The sequence below is a fragment of the Numenius arquata genome, chromosome 2 (assembly GCF_964106895.1).
Source record: "Numenius arquata chromosome 2, bNumArq3.hap1.1, whole genome shotgun sequence".
Classification (NCBI taxonomy): domain Eukaryota; kingdom Metazoa; phylum Chordata; class Aves; order Charadriiformes; family Scolopacidae; genus Numenius; species Numenius arquata.
The window spans coordinates 69836574-69851990 of NC_133577.1; positions in this window are offsets into that span (position 1 = coordinate 69836574).

Here is a 15417-nt window from a genome sequence, read left to right on the forward strand (position 1 = left end):
GCAGACAAATAGTGTGCAATACTTTGCTGTGATCTCTGAGGATAAGCCTTAATAGATCCTTTGTGTCTAAAGGATCCTTGAATGGCTTTGGGGATCACTAGTGGGACACAAATACTTTCACTACTGCTTTGTTATTTGAATTCTAATCAGTACTGACCAAAATGGGACTGTTGGGTGACCCTCTGAAGGCAGCTGGTGTCACTGATTTCATACTCATTGGGCAATTGCTCATCTCTGGCAAAGGAGAACCAGAACAGAATTAAAGGAATTTAAGGGACTTGGCTGCTCTCGGACACGGGCTTCCAGACAGGGACTGCAGCGTACTCATGGAATAGCATCACGGAGCGAGCGTTGCTCTCCTCCCCAGTGCTCCTCTGCCTATGGCTGCATAGGGGACCTCAAACTTCAGGGTTCTAGAGCTTGAGTTGTATCTTGAAGAGAAAGGTACATGCAAGTCAGCACTAAAAAACATGTGACTGCACTTAGTGTGGTGGTATTTGAGTGTTTTGCGGTGCTGCGGTAAGCAGGGTGACCGACCGACACCTCTGACATTTGTTGGTGATGGTAATGGGATCATCGAGTAACTTCTCAACAAATTGTTTTCTGCTTATGCCTTGAGATGTTTCGTTGCAATAGGTATGTGTTAACAGGCAGAATTTCTGATCAAACGCTCAATCTAACTAGTCAGTGATGCCTGGATGGGGTGGGGGGCAGGAATATTCTGGGGGCTGAAAATTTGAAACTTTTTAAATGGGAAAAGTTGCCTTTTTAAAATGTACAGTGATTTTATGTTATTTTTTAAATTTATGAATGTCAATTTTTAGTCACGTGTTGATTGTAATGAGTGGAACATTATTAGTGCCTTACGGTTCTACTGTATCGAATGGTTAATTGGCGATTGCTGCTTCTGCAGTGACGGCTCTGTGCACAGCTTTGCTTACTGTGAAACTCACTTGCTCCATTTTATACATTTTTTTTTTTTTTTTTTGAGATTCTCTCTCTTTCTTTCTTTCTTTCTTGGTGGAGGTGATTCTTGCCTTTTTTGCTAACCCTTGAAAAATTTCAGTGCTTGGGAAAGCGGTGCCATTAAGCTGATGAGGGACATGAATCCTGTTCTTGTCTCTTCTCATTCCTATTCCAATTTTTGCCTGTATAATTAGAGCAGGAGACTGAGAATCTATCATCCTGTTCTCAGAATTATGCCCTGGGGTTAGTGTTCACATCCCAAGCTACTCATTAGCCCCTGTACAAATAGAATCAAAACTCCCTGAAATTTAGTTCTAAAATTGATGGCGGCACCGTTTGCCCCAGCCACCGTGTCTGAGAATCTGTGGTTTCAAATTCCAACCTGGATGAGCTTTTTTGGCCGGGCCGTCTGGGCGCTAGATAAGCTTCTCATGAGAGGTGGGGTGGGAAAGGGACAGTCGCCGGCGCCCGGGGGGGGGAGGAGGAGAGGCAGGCCTCCATGACAAATGGTTTCCTGTAAACAGTTCTGTCCCCTCTTGAGAAGTGTCAGATGCGTTGTGAGCGCCGCAAGCACAAGCTGCCCAGCAGCTCGCATGTAAGTGCGCAGCGGTGCTTTGAGGCCACCTTCAATTAGCTGGGCGTGCCGAGGACTTCAGGATCGTTGTGGTGGTGGTGGTGTTGTCCTGGACTTTTGGTTCTGTGTTATTTCCTCAAGGTGCTCAGATGGAGGAAGGTTTTCAATCTGATCACGTCCAAACTGATGTCACATGAATAAACTTATTTTGACTTGATCTGCACTAATTCTTCTGTGTGCTTTATTCCATTTTTCTCAATGGGGTTCTGCTGAGCGTGTGTCTCTCCTGCCTCATTATAGGCCTACCTCCAGCAGCTGCTTTTCACTCAACCGCTGTGAAGACCAAAAACCAAACCCTCATCCCAGCCTAAAAGGGGACCACGTTCCTGCGTGCTGCGGTTCGTCACTCTTCCTCATCAGTCTCACGGGAAGCTTTGTGAGAGTCCCCTAACAGAGATGCCCGTAACAGTGTCATTAATGGTCTTAAATAAAGAAGCCAGAACATACACTTGTTTTTATTTCTTTATTTGTTGATCCGCATGTAGAAGTCAGGTGTTCTCCCCTTGAAATCAAACATGCCATGTGGCTGCTGGCCCTGCTGTGCCTTCTCTCCTGTGGCTTGTTTCTTTAAACACAAATCCCCACCTAGACTTAGCTGTGTTTAAAGGGACACAGCGGGGAGCTTTGTAATTGTGTTTGTGTTGTATAGTTTACCCTAAATTCAGAGTTGAGCACAATGCTAGATTGCTGGAGAAACCCCCATGCCTGCAGGTTCTGGTCCCTCAACTCCCAACTAGTGTGGTGGTGCTATGATGCTATTCCTCCAGAAAAGTAACGATTCATATTTTAACCCCTTTTCTGTCACTTTTTTTTTTCCTTGCTACTCATGAAGACCTTTCCAGTCTTCTCTGGAAGTACTCTAAGGAGAAGGGCTGAATGTTTGGGCGAGCAGAAGTGCCGGAATTACTTCAGAGGGCAAAGGAAGCACATTAGGAATGGATCTCGGGGCGCTTGGCTGTAGCCCAGGATGTGCCAGACTGTCTGACCAAATCGGTTATGAAAGAGAAGGTGTGCCTCAGCCCCACAATGCTTTTCCCAATCAAGGAAGGTCCTTGCAATAGATGCCCTAGGAGCAGCGCTGCTGGGTCCTGGTTTTCTCGGAGGTCTGGAACCCAAATGGCCTGGTGACAGCTATCACAGCGCTCTCCAAAGGAGGAAGAATTGGGCTTCTCCTCCAAGTGCTGGGCTGCCTTAGAGAGTGAGTGAGCTTCTTGTCCTCACCAAACCCAGAAGAGCAGCTTTCCCTTCTGCAGGAAAGGGGGAGGAGAAGCAGCAGCGTGTTTTAAGGATCATTTTTTTCTCTCCGAGATAAAAGGACAAAGTATCTATTTGGAGATAGTCCCACAGATCTCACCAGTAGAAGCACTGGCTGTTCTGGGACATCTCAGACACACCACTGATGAGTTACTCTTGTGTAATTTCGCCCTCTGTCCAGGGGTGGCCAAAGTGCTCTGCCAAACCTCTTTCCAATTCCCCCCCACCTCTTCTTTTCTAACTGAAAGTGCCTGCAGGGATGTTTTGGGTTCTGTATTACAAAAGGTTTCTAAGGCACAGTGTGGCCACCTTCCTCCATCTTTGTCAAGCCTTGTCTAATCCTTTTAGTAAACAGCCTACTCTCCTCTGAAGGCTGTAAATAAAAGCTCTTAGACCATTTTGTGGGGCTGGGTCTGTGGGGTGTGTGTCACGTACAGGCCCATGAAGGCGTCTTCATTCTATTAAAGCTTTTCCTAAATGACAGTTGCTTGGATGAATATGTGCAGTAATGCAAAGAAGAAGAATTTGGGCAATTGCTGTGAACGTTCCCTTTGGTTCTCCTGCGCTGGTGATGGTGTCCATGTACAGCCGGATCCAAAGAGGTTCTCCTGGAACATCTCCTTTGACCACCTCTGCAACAGAGTGCAGGTGTCTGTGAAAACCAGAAGCGGTGGGCAAGTCCAAATGTACTCCTGGAGCACAAGGGCAGAAAACAAAAGCTTTGTGGCTTTCTTGATAGGTTTAAGGTTACTGCCAGGAGAAGGAAGGTTTCTACTGAGATTACAGAAGCTCAGGTAAATGGTTTGGGGACAACCTATCTTGTTTCAGAATGGCTTTAAAGCAGCAGATGGGAGTTGATGGACCTCAAGGTGAATTGGTGAAGTCTCTGTCCATTGGTGTTCTTGCTCTGTTGCCAAGGGTAGGAAATCCATACACCACCCCCTCTTGTCCTTACGGGCCACATAAGTGACAATATAATCCAGAGTGTATCAGCGGAATGACAGCAGATGAGGATAAGATTATTCAGATGTGCTATTTAAAGCTTCTTTCCTTATAATGTGGTAAGAAAAGCATTGGGGATTCAGGATGGGTTGATTTCTCTGGGCTCCTGGATTCCAGCCACTAGCTCAGAAAGCTCCCACACCCGGAGACCTACATCCTCGCTCTTTTTCCCTGTTTGTCAGGTGGGACCAGTTTCCAAAACCTCGCTCCTCTGCTCTGGGGTGCCTGGCAGAGAAAAGCGACATTGGGCTGACAAAAGCTGGTGCGAGTGCCAAAGGTGACAAAGCAATTGGGTAACAGCTGACTGCGCTCTTCAGCCAGAGGGATGGGAGCATCCGAGCGGCAGTTTCATGGGGACTGGCTCCGCTATCCGCTCACCTCTCCTTCATCCTCCTTGCCCTCTGCTGTAACCCTGGCTTCCTTCTGGGAATATTAATGTTTCGTTTCTCCCGGTCAGAAGCAGGTTCATCCCAGGACCGCTTATCCCGGCGTGGCGACAAGAAGGACAGACGGCAACAGGCGGCTGTGGTTCCTGCTGTTGAATGCGAAGGAGCTGTTAACGCCGGGAGAGATGCAAAGGTGGGAGCCCTGCCTGCAACAGCAGGCGTGCGGCAGCGTCGTGCCAGCACCAGTGATTCCTGAATTAGTGCACGCCTCCGAAACCCCAGGTGAGCAAGCGTGCAGGGCTGGCAGGGTCTCTGCTGGAGCTGGCTTTTCGCTGCCGAGCTTTGTTTCTGTGCGCATCTGCGATGCCCTTCTGGGCTACTGGAGCTCCCAGGCCCTTTTTTAAACACCATCTTGGCCCTGCGTGCTCAGGCAGCATCAGGGCTGGTTTCCCTGAGGGGAGGAGGAGGGTGTCGGGGGAATACGGAGCCATGGCCCCAGCAGCTGGGTGCCACCTTGGTTCTGAGGGACTCTGGCCTTCGCTCCCAGATGGCGAAATCCAGATTGCTTTGTGCGGCTGGTTCTGCTGTACTTTGCCACTTGCTTTGGCTGCCGTTTCGCTGTCAGTTGGACGGGGATTTCTGCCTGTCTTCTGCGACTTCGCTGACTGCCGTTTCCTCAGCTGCCTTCTCTCCTTAAGAAAGGAGCAGGGAGTCGCTTTAGGGGGTTTATCATAAGTCAAGGTCTTCATTTGACAGATTTGCTCTTTTCTTCCTCCTTCCACTGTTTCACCTCAGGTTACCCATTCTGTCTCAAATGTGCAGGGCTGGATTCCTCTCTCTTCTGTCCTCAGCCCGTTTTCTTTGCTCCAGCCTTTGTGGTATCTCGTCTCCAGGACTAGAAAAGGAGCCAGTATTTTTCTGTGCTAACAAAGTGAGCATTGTAATGCAGTTGCCGAGTGGGTGGATGTGATTGCCGACAGACGTATTCCTCCTGCTAGGGTGTGGATTAAAGCTCAAGGTGACTTTGTTCCTGCATAAATTTCAGTAACTTTCCCCAGGGAACTGAAGGGGCAGGGGTGGGAGGGGAGAAGTATGATAAATGAAAGTGTCAGAAGGAAAAGCACTTACATCGCACGCACTCCCAAAGCGTAAATGTGTGCTCCGTAAGGAGCTTTCAACATAGCTTAAGGTAGCGCTCCATGGGTTAAAAAAAATACCCAGGAGGATGTTTAGCCGTGAAGTTGAGCCTGGCACTCTGCAGGCTGCTGTCCCAGTGTAATTGCCTGGGTAAGTGGATTAGTGAGCAGCAGTGTGGCTTGTTCAGGGCTAGGCAGGCTTCGAGGGGAGCGAGGAGGGCACTGTTCCTCACAAAAAGGATGAGAGGGAGGCAGGCTGCCTTTGCTGCTCTCCACCAGTCAGACCTGTTCAACACTGGAAGCTGTGGCAGACGGCTGGGCTGTCATCTCCTGCGCTCGCTAGGAAGGGTCCCATGGAAACAGTTCCTTTCAGAGCTATCGCTTGTCCTTATCTGCCGCGAGGTGGGTATGGTGACAGCAAATCACATCTTGGGACACCTCTCCTCTGCCTTTGTTGCCATGGGAATCGGTGTCTTCCGCAGCTTTGTCTTCTGTGAAAAAAAGAGAAGTACTGTTACCTCCCCTGGCTCACCCACCAAAATGTGTTGAGGATGGAGGGGGGTTGTGGTCAGCCACGTGGCACCTGGAGCAAAACGTTCGTGCCGCGGACGGGGCAGTGAGGTCGCTTGTCTTAATGTCTCATCCGGCCATGCATGTGCCTCTGCGGTAGTCACCACGTCTACGTGATGGCGTGGTGATGCAGAGCATGAAGCGGTGAGGCACGCTGGCCCAGGTAGCCCGGCTCCTCTCCCCCTGGGTGTCAGACGCAGAGCTATCTGACCTTGTCACCCTCTTCACAGATAGGTAGGAGAATCTGGGTCATGCAGATGTCTGACACGCCAAAACATGATGTTGTTTTGAAGGTCTGGCACAGCCCAGGGGTTCAGATGCTTTTCCAGGGGGGACTCAGGTGGGTCTTTGCCGGGGGGAGGAAAGAGGGTGCACTAGATTTATGGGGAGAGGTACTGTGTTTCAACTCCCTCCCTGGGTGATGAGCAGCCCCCGGAGGGGATGTGGGAGCCGCGTGGCCGGTCCTTCACAGCCAGGAGGTGAAGGCACTGCGAAGCCTCTGAAAGGGACACAAGGATCTCCCGGGCAGCCCAGTCGGGAACCTAACCCAGGATCTGCATCTCTCCTGTGCTTCAGCTCATGGCCAAGCCCTGACGAGTGCGGCAGGGAGAGAGGGGAAACTGCATTTACAAAGCGAGCCTTAACTCTTAGGGGAAACTGGTCCCTGGAATTTTCCGTGCTGTACGGGGACTCAAGGCTCTCGCTCTGAACTATCCTGAGGTGATTCGAGAAATCAGCTCGCTTCAGAGAGCTCCCTGCCTTTCTATTGCACGTCTCGTTCCCTCCTCCCAGCCTTCGCTTGTGTCATTTCTTTAGATCGTAACCGATCTCTATTTTAGTTACGCTTCTCGAGCGGATTCCGATACCCAATTAAAAGATATTTATCTGCCCAAAACTCCTACGAAATAAAGAAGTGGTGTTATTTCCACAGCATGAATGAGGAACTGAGTCAGCGGGAGGCCCAATGACGCATCCGAGGTTACCCAAGAGGGCTGAGAGCTGCTGGGAACCGAATCTGGCAGTTCCTCTCCCAGTGGCCAGAGCCCTCCCTTGCTCTTGCTCTCCACGGCACTGGATGTGGGGCATCGCCCCGCTCTGTCCCTGGCCTTTCATCTCAGCCTGGGTCCTTGGACTCTGAAACGAGCCATAAATGCAATCAGGCTCTTTCAAGGGGAAAGAGTGATTTATCTGAGCCCTAAACGTTTGGCACTGGAATTAAAAGTAGAATTTGAACTAATCTGTGTAAATGCATTCAAACTGCGCTGCTTCATGCTATGCAAAGAGTCTTCTTGGTCTTCAGCCATTCAAACTAGAAGTGGTTAAATGTAGAAATATAGATGAGAAGCGTGGAACTCTGGAGCAGCAGGAAAAAGTATGCCATAGCAGTTTAACCCGGGATGGAAATAAAACATGCAATTATCTCTCAAAAATGTGTGCAAGTGCTGTATTTTTAAATATTTTTTTTTAAAAAAAAAGCTGTTTTAAATGACTCATTCAAAAATGCAGGAAGTTTCACTTTCTCGTGTAATAGATGCATGTTTCTGTGTTTACCCTTTTGCATATGTATGAGTATATCCACATGTATAAATACATGAAATGCTCACACTGTTTTAGCTCAGTTTTTCCATATTTCTCCCTCTTCAAGTGGCGTTGTGTACTCTTCAAGGATATTCATTTTAAATCCACTTTAACTTGAGCACTGCTAGTTTAACAGAAAGGGGCTTCAATTACAGCTTGGAGCTGTTTTCGTTGCCCTTGACCTCCGTCCCCGAAAGGGCCTTCTTGGAAATTGTCAAGAATATTGAAATAAAGTGACGGGATAAAAACAATGAATAATGGAGGGTGGGCAACAAATGAGTCACCGCGAAATACCGTCAATGGAATATTGCTGAGCTGCAACTCAGCTCGCTCTGGCTGCCTATGTATCATTGCTGAGTTCTTCGAAATGTGCCCCTACAACCGGCTGATGCAGTCAGCAAACCGCAGCGAAACGGTACAACTTCAAAGCTCTGGGAATAAAGCGAGCCGTGTCTGCCACTCTCTGCTTACTCACCCTTGAAACGAGCTGGTACGAAAGCGGCAGAGAGCGATTCAGGCTCACAAACAAAATGACTCGCAGGCTGTGTGATGTGTTAGAAATTAGTCACGTTTCGGTCGGGGCTTCTGATTTTGCTCAGCAGCTGGTTGCGGTGCCTCGGCCTCCGCCTGCCGTCCTGGAAGTGGGGCAAGATGGGAGAAAGCAGGGAGACATGGGGGGAGAAAGGAAAAATTGAGCCCTCCGAGCCGCCCCGCTGCATGTGGGGTGTGCACGGTCGGGTGGTGGCGGGCAGCCCTCCATGCCGGGATGGCTGTGCCAGTGCCTCCAGGCAGGGATTTGCCCGGTGACCTGCTGCTGAGGGCTGAGATTCTCCAATGCTACCAAGCAGGCAGGAGTGATGGAGGTTGGGAAGCGCCTGTTTGAAGGCACAAAGGGATGCTTTATTGGCCCGGGGCTTCTCATTCAGCGGCTTCCCTGGTGTGGACACCTCCGCAGGGAGGTCTTTTACCTTTGCCAGAAGAAAGGAGGGGAAGGTCACCCCATTGTTCTCAGGCTTCAAAACTGTGTCCCCTCCCTGAAACTATGGGGCCAGTGGGGGTCTGCTTTGGTGGCATTTTTCTTTCATGGGTCTGGGGGTGGGTTAGCCTCATTTTCAAACACCTTCCTCCAGCCTTTCCCTTATTGTATAGCCATATACATCTGCCGACAGGCAGTAAACCAGCAGTTAAAATCCAACCCTGTTCTGGCCGGCTCCGTGAGCCCCCCATCTCTTCCTCCTCACTGCCGCGGGGCTCAGCCCTGCCCTGCTGCTTTTGGGGATGAATGTACAAAGGTGCATCCACCCCGGACGCTGGAGGTGGGAGCTCGGTGCCCGCCGTGCCCACAGCCCTGCCCGGTACAGCTTGCTTCCCCCAGCAAACTGCAAATGCTGCGGGCCAAAGCAGGGCATTTTCCCCTGCTTATTCTGTCCCGGGAGCCCATGAGGGCTGCTGGCATCTCCACCTGCTCCCATCGAGAAGAGGGTGGGATCAGGGGATGACAAACAAGGTATCACATGGGATACCTGTGCTGGGGCGAGCTGTGGTGGGAAACAACTGAGGGAAACGAGCCTGGGGGTGTCACTCCATGCAGAGGTGGCACCTCACCGTCCTCGCCCTCTGAAACACGGTGCCCAATGCACAGGGAGGGAACAATGATGCTGGAGTGGCACTGGTGCCACGCTGGGAATGCAAAGGGCCTGAGCAGTGGGTGGGTTGATTTGTGGGATGTGCAGTGATGTATTTTTAGGGTTAGGGTGTGGGTGTCCTGGGTTGTAAAGCGAGCTGAGACTGCCGGGTGCTCTGCCGGAGCCCGGTTCTCAGCAATCGCTTTTTCTTTCTGCCCAGTACCCAGTTACAGGGGACACAACCCAAGCAACGGCATGGCTGAGCACAGGGGATGCCCACCCACCTGGCACATCCCCTTGGCACATCCACCGACAGACACGGCGCTGCATGGACCCCACCTAAAGCTCACAGCCATCAGGCAAGAAAACCTGCATCGGCTCCGGTCTTTCAAATAAGAGGCGCGCAACGTTGATGAATCTGAGCAGAAGCTGCAACGGCTGCTTTTAATCAATGAGAGGACATCTCACAGGTGAAGCCAGCTCCCTGCCGTGGGGGCCTGCAAAGGGACCCCTCCTGAAGGGGTTACCCAGTGCTGCCGGCAGAGCCCCAGAGCCCCGTGTTGGGTTTGGGCTGCTTTAATGTTTAACGGGTGCAGGTGCAGCTCGGTGACGCAGGCGGTGGAGCAGGAGGCTGGCGACAGTCAAAAGAGAAGGGGTTTTACAGCACGTGCCGCAGGTGCTTTCTGAAACGTTAATATCACATCATCTTGCTCCTACTTTTCTGAAGCGGTGACGCCCAACTCGAGCAAAAATCTGCTGGAGCTAGTGAGGGTCACACATATCAGTCCCTTCAGCAACTAGGAATTAATACAGAATATTTTATCCTTTAAAATGCTGGGCAAACATTAACTAATCCTCTCAGCACCCTTCTGGGGTAGGTAAATATTACTCCCTCCCAGGTGCAGAAACTAAAGAGGAAAAGTTATGTGATTTGCTTAAAGCCACAGAGGGAATCAGGTGGGGGTAGAGGTGGGTGGGGGAGGTTTTTTATAGCTTGGGCCTGTGCTTGAGCTCGTTGCAGGTGCTGCCTCTCAGCCAGCATTGTTTTATAAAGTCATTATGGTAGCAGGGAGCATACTGGTGGCTCCTTAGCACTATAAGGAGTGGATTTCCACAATGTACCAGCATGCCTGTATCTGTAAAGAGCAGTGATGCTCTAGGGCCTGCCTAGAGTGCAGACAAAAGGAAGGGCTTCTGGGGACAGGGTTTTCCAGGACCACATGGCTCTGCAAAAGTTATCTTGCTTTGAAGTCAGTAAAGTTTTGGCCATCCTGCCGTGAAAAGCTTGTTGCTTCCAGACTGCGCTTACTGTGGGTGGGGGGTGCCTCTCAGGGGGCTTAGCCCCAAGCTGCCAGCCTTTAAAGTGGGTGATAAATGTTGTCTGCAGAGCTGGGCTTGTTTATCTTTGGGATTTACATAGCAGATACAGTGGCGGGACAGCCCTGTGTTTGCAGACCCAGAGGGGAAGCTGTGCTCCGGCTCCTGCCAGCCCGAGGAGGGGGTTGCAGCCGTGGGTGTCGGGGGGCTGCTGCTGCCCGGGCTCAGCCTCCCCCAGTGCCCAGCGCTGTCCTCGGCTCAGGGAAAGGGTGGCTCTTGGGAAGCCAGCGCCTGGTGCTCCTCAGGATGCTTGCCTCCTCTTCTTTGCGGCTGGGATTTTAAATGCCCTTGTAGAGAGGGGTTTCTCTCATTGTGCTTAATTACACCACGCTAACCTCTCTCTGCTCCCATTCCCACAGCGTGTTGGCTTCTCCTTGCTTGTTGCCTCATCTCTGAGCTGGCCAGGGCTTCGGTTCACAGGTGATCAGATAAAATTCAATGGAAACATTTGTGTGCAAAGTCGCTCTTGCCTGCAAAGATAAAGGTCACCTATGTGACTCCAAGGTAGCGCTGGGGTTTACTGAGTGCTTACCCAGCAGGCTGTGATTGTGGCCACCTCAGGGCAGTCGCCGTCCATTGGAAAGCCCTTGTTTGTCATTCTCTCATCCCACTTCGGACGGGGTCCGAAGCAGGGCCATGTATTTGGGATCTGTTCTTGTGTGATGGGCTGCTGGGGAAGGCTCCTGTCTCTGCTGCATAGTGCCCAGGCTCTTTTAATTAGAGACACATGGTTCATTATTTAAAAGAATATGCTTTCCCGATTGATTGTTTGTTAGGACCTTGTACCTGAGAGTGCTGCAGCTTGTGAGCCTTAAATTAAGCCATACAAAGGACATTGAGCACCTTGGGAAGGGGGTGCTGCAGAACCAGAGCCTATTGTTCTCGTCCTGAATTGCAGGGAAGCTCTTTCCCCACGTCGGCTCTTTTACTTGGTAGCCAACTAATACACACGGCGGTTTGTTTCTGTCTCCATCTGTTCCAGCTTCAGTTTATTCATGGCTCTGTAGGTATTGTACACTCTGCTGCTGCTTTTTCTTTTTTTTTTTTTTTTGATGGGAGAGCCTCCCCTTTTCATGGTTCACTTATTCATTTTGTAGATCTCTGGCTTCCTTGTCAAGTTTTCTCTTTTGTTGTATTAATTGGTCTTAAATCTATAGTCAGGTGCTGTGCGCGTGCTTCCTGTGTACACCTTAACCATCTGCTGTGCTTCATCTCCATGGCACCCAGGCCAAATTCCAGCTCTGGTAATGACATCCTGCCTCCCCACATTTTCCCTCTGCTTTTAATTGGCTTTAGTTCACTTTTTTTTTCTTTCTTTCTTTTGTCCTAATGTGCCCCTCTGCTTGGTGGTGGGGAGAGGTGGACGTGGATGATGAGGGTCTCCAGGGTGCCAGCACCCACCTTGGGGCAAGAGGTCTGGTAGCTCTCCTGCCTGCGAGGAGCAGCCACAGCACAACTTAATGACTGGAGAGCAAAATGGGGAAAACATTAGATTGGAAACAAGCTGCCTGTTTTCAGTGTTGAAAGCGGTTGCACGATTTTTCGAAGGCATGTAGTGAATTTTGTGTTTCCCTGAAGACTTTTGCAGGAGAGTTGGTGGCTTTGTGAAATGGGTGCCATTGTCCTTCTGTTGAAAAAGGTCAATTGTAGAGCAACTCCTGATAATGTTTACCTCTGGCCTTAGTCCTCGTAGATCTCAAAACATTCAGGGTAAAACCCGACATGTCCAAGTGATCCCAGAGCACACTGAAGCTCCAGGAGTCTTGCTGGCACTTTTGCCTGGCTTATCTGACACTTTAATAGCACAACAGTTGTTAGCTTTACAACTGGGTTTCAGGAGGACGAGACTGGTGTCTGTGTTTGGGAATTGCTCTGCGCAGCACACGTTTTCCTGGGGGAGAGCTGAGCGGGTTCTTTCTACTCTTTTTTCCTTCTTTTCTTTTTTTTTTTTATAATACTCATTTCTAATTTTTGTTGAGAAGATCCTCTAATGCTCAAAACTCACTTAAAAGCATGGCCTGAACTTCTTATGCACTTTGTTTATTCCTTACCAGCCTGGAAGCTTTCTCTTCCGTCTGCTAATCCTGTTACTTCCAGTGATGGCCCCAGCCATGGGGCTGAGCCCCTGGCAGGGCTCTGTCTCACTTGTGCTCTGCAGCTGCAGTCCTTCATGTCACAGCCCGGCTCCAGTTGTCGTGATGAGTCCTGTACCAATGACTGTGGGCACCCAGACCATGGATGGATGGATGGATAATGTCCTCCTGCTGTTACTGCCCACTGCTTATCATCTAATCTCAGTTTCATTGGAACAACTTTGTGCGGTTTAATGTCAGTGGTCAGACCTCTGCTACCTCAGTGTGGTTAGCTGCTTGTTAGTATTGCTTTACGTGGGGCAACCTGTCAGAGGATTTCTCCCTTGCTGTCACCTTGGTGGGCGTTCAGGGCACAGATCCATTTCTCCCTCCTTTCTGGTGCTGGCTGTTGGCCCCTGCAATGCAGAACACTCATGGAGGGGGCCTCTGCATTGGGTTTCCTAAGGGTGTCTCCATGTCCTGCTTTCAGGCATTGCCAAACAGGAGAAACAGCAACTGTTGTCTTCATAAGGATGATGGGTAAGAGCCCCAGGAAGGGGCTATGCTCTTTGGCATCCGCCTCTGAGCCTGGGTCCTGCCTTTCCCTTTCCTGTCCAGAAACTCAGTGTGCTCTGCAGATCGCACTGTGAACTCTTGGAGAGGACTGAAACTGCTGTTGTCTCTGTCCTTCCTGAATCCACCATGCTCTTCATGTGGATAAGAGGTTCCCAGGCGCTTTCTGAGGCTGCACTTTGGACCACATGCCCCTCCATTTCCTCAGCATCAGGTGGAAGCCAGCCTGTTTCCACCATCACAGAATGGCTTGTAGGGGCAAACAGTCCCAGTGGTCAAGGCAAGGGACCAAACTGGACAGCAGGGCTGGGTGCCCAGTGTGGGGCTGGACCTGAGGCACGTGCCACAGTCTCTGGCCGGGGCCACCACCAGATTCTTGCCAGCTCCTTTCTTACATCAATTTATCCACGCTCAATTAACTTCCTCCCTTTACCTTTCATACAATCTTGTGTGCAGGTTATGGGATGGGTTGGAACTCTCAGGTGCGTTTAAATGTTGGTAAAATGTGTATAAAATGAAATGCCACCCACCCCACCCCGCCTTTGTGTTTGTTGGCACTTGGCTACCCAGTCAGTAGCACTCTTACAGCTGTCACAGCAGTCTGGGTGCACAGCCTGGAGCTGCTGGTGCCCACTGAGAAGGTGGGTGCCTGCTGAGGGTGGCAGCAACACCTGCCTTTTATGCAGCATTTTGTAGCAGGTAAAATCTTCCCAGTTGAGTGAAGGACCAGTGGTGGAGGCTGGGCTGCAGGGAGCTCCTCAAACATAGGGCAACAATTGGCATCACCTTTTGCCTTGGTAGGCAAAATGTTCTTGGGACTTCAAATGTCTGGTGGTGGTTTCATCTGCATTGGAAATGCCAAAGGAAGGATTGGGACTGTGGGAGTATTCAAGGGAGGGTTGTTACATGAACTTATGTCACCTCCTGGGCTTCTGTGAACCAGTGGAAGGAATGTCAGAGTTTGTCCTTGCAGAAGTCCTCTCACCCAGTTCTGCACAGACTTTCCCTTGAAACACCAGTAAGCTGCCTTCATTTCCATCCTTCCACCAGTGGAAGATCAAGTACTTGTACTGAGGTCTCCACTAGCAAACCAGCATTGAAAGTGTAGTCAGAAAGACTAGTACTTAGCAATGAACAAAGCAGTACAGTTAGCAATAAAACCACCATCAGTGAATAACCCTGCAACCCCCAATCCAACAGAATCCTTGGAATATTATATATTATTTGTGAGCCTTAAAGTCTTTGTAAAGATGGTAGCCTGCTCAGCAAGGTGGTAAGCATGCAGGAAAGAGTCTGCCCTGAAGTATTTGGAATCCAAGTGCACAAGACTGTCAGGCAAGGGCCAGGGGAAAGAAAGAGCTATGGGTCCCGTTTCCCTGACAGGGAGTAGGCTGGCTACAAGACAGGTTTTTAAAACAGTATTTGGAAGCACGGAGAGGTAGGGAGGAGGCTTCCCTCATGAGTCACTTGCTGGGACGTTTCATAGCATGGCCTGGCCTTTGGTGCATCTCTGCGTGATTAATAGTCCTTGAGAATTCAGTCTTCAAGTTTCCAGAGTTGTAAGTTCAGCACAAAGTTTCTGACTTGGAAGTAGTCTTTGAACAATGGCAGTAAGCTTTTAATCATTTGCTACAAGGTAAGACTTCTAGATCAGCAATGAGTTGGGTCAGATTTGATTGTTTTGAATGCATAGGTTATTTTACCAGCGTAGAGGGTCAGTACTTTGCTTGCGTTCATCCCCCCTGTAGCTCTAATTTCTTCATTGATGGAACAGATCGTGAATGTTCATGGATTTCTCACTGCTCTCGCTCCCGTGAGTGGTTTTCATGTTTTACAAGTAGGCGGCGTGGCATAGAAGAAATAAGGTTTTTTTTACTCGTCGTCAGAGCAGAAAGCATTGGCATGGTGTTAGCATTGGTGGGCAGCATCCTGCCTCCCCCGGGGGATGCTTACAGCAGGGAGCAGAGGTCCCCTTGTTAAGGACTCAGTCAGTGCTCCCTTCCCCTGCCTCTTTCCTTGTTCCCACAGATCGGATCAGCCCTCTGTGCCACAGCCTGTCACCTGATTTATGGGAGCCATAAACTGCAAAGCAGAAAGAAATAAAAATACTAAACGCTTAGTTTCTTAAAAGGCCAACAGCGCATTGAAGTCTCGGTGATAATTTGCTTATAAATAAATATTATGCTTCAGATCATAATCCCGGGCTGCAGATGGAGGCTGAGATCTGGCCTGAGCCCTCCCACT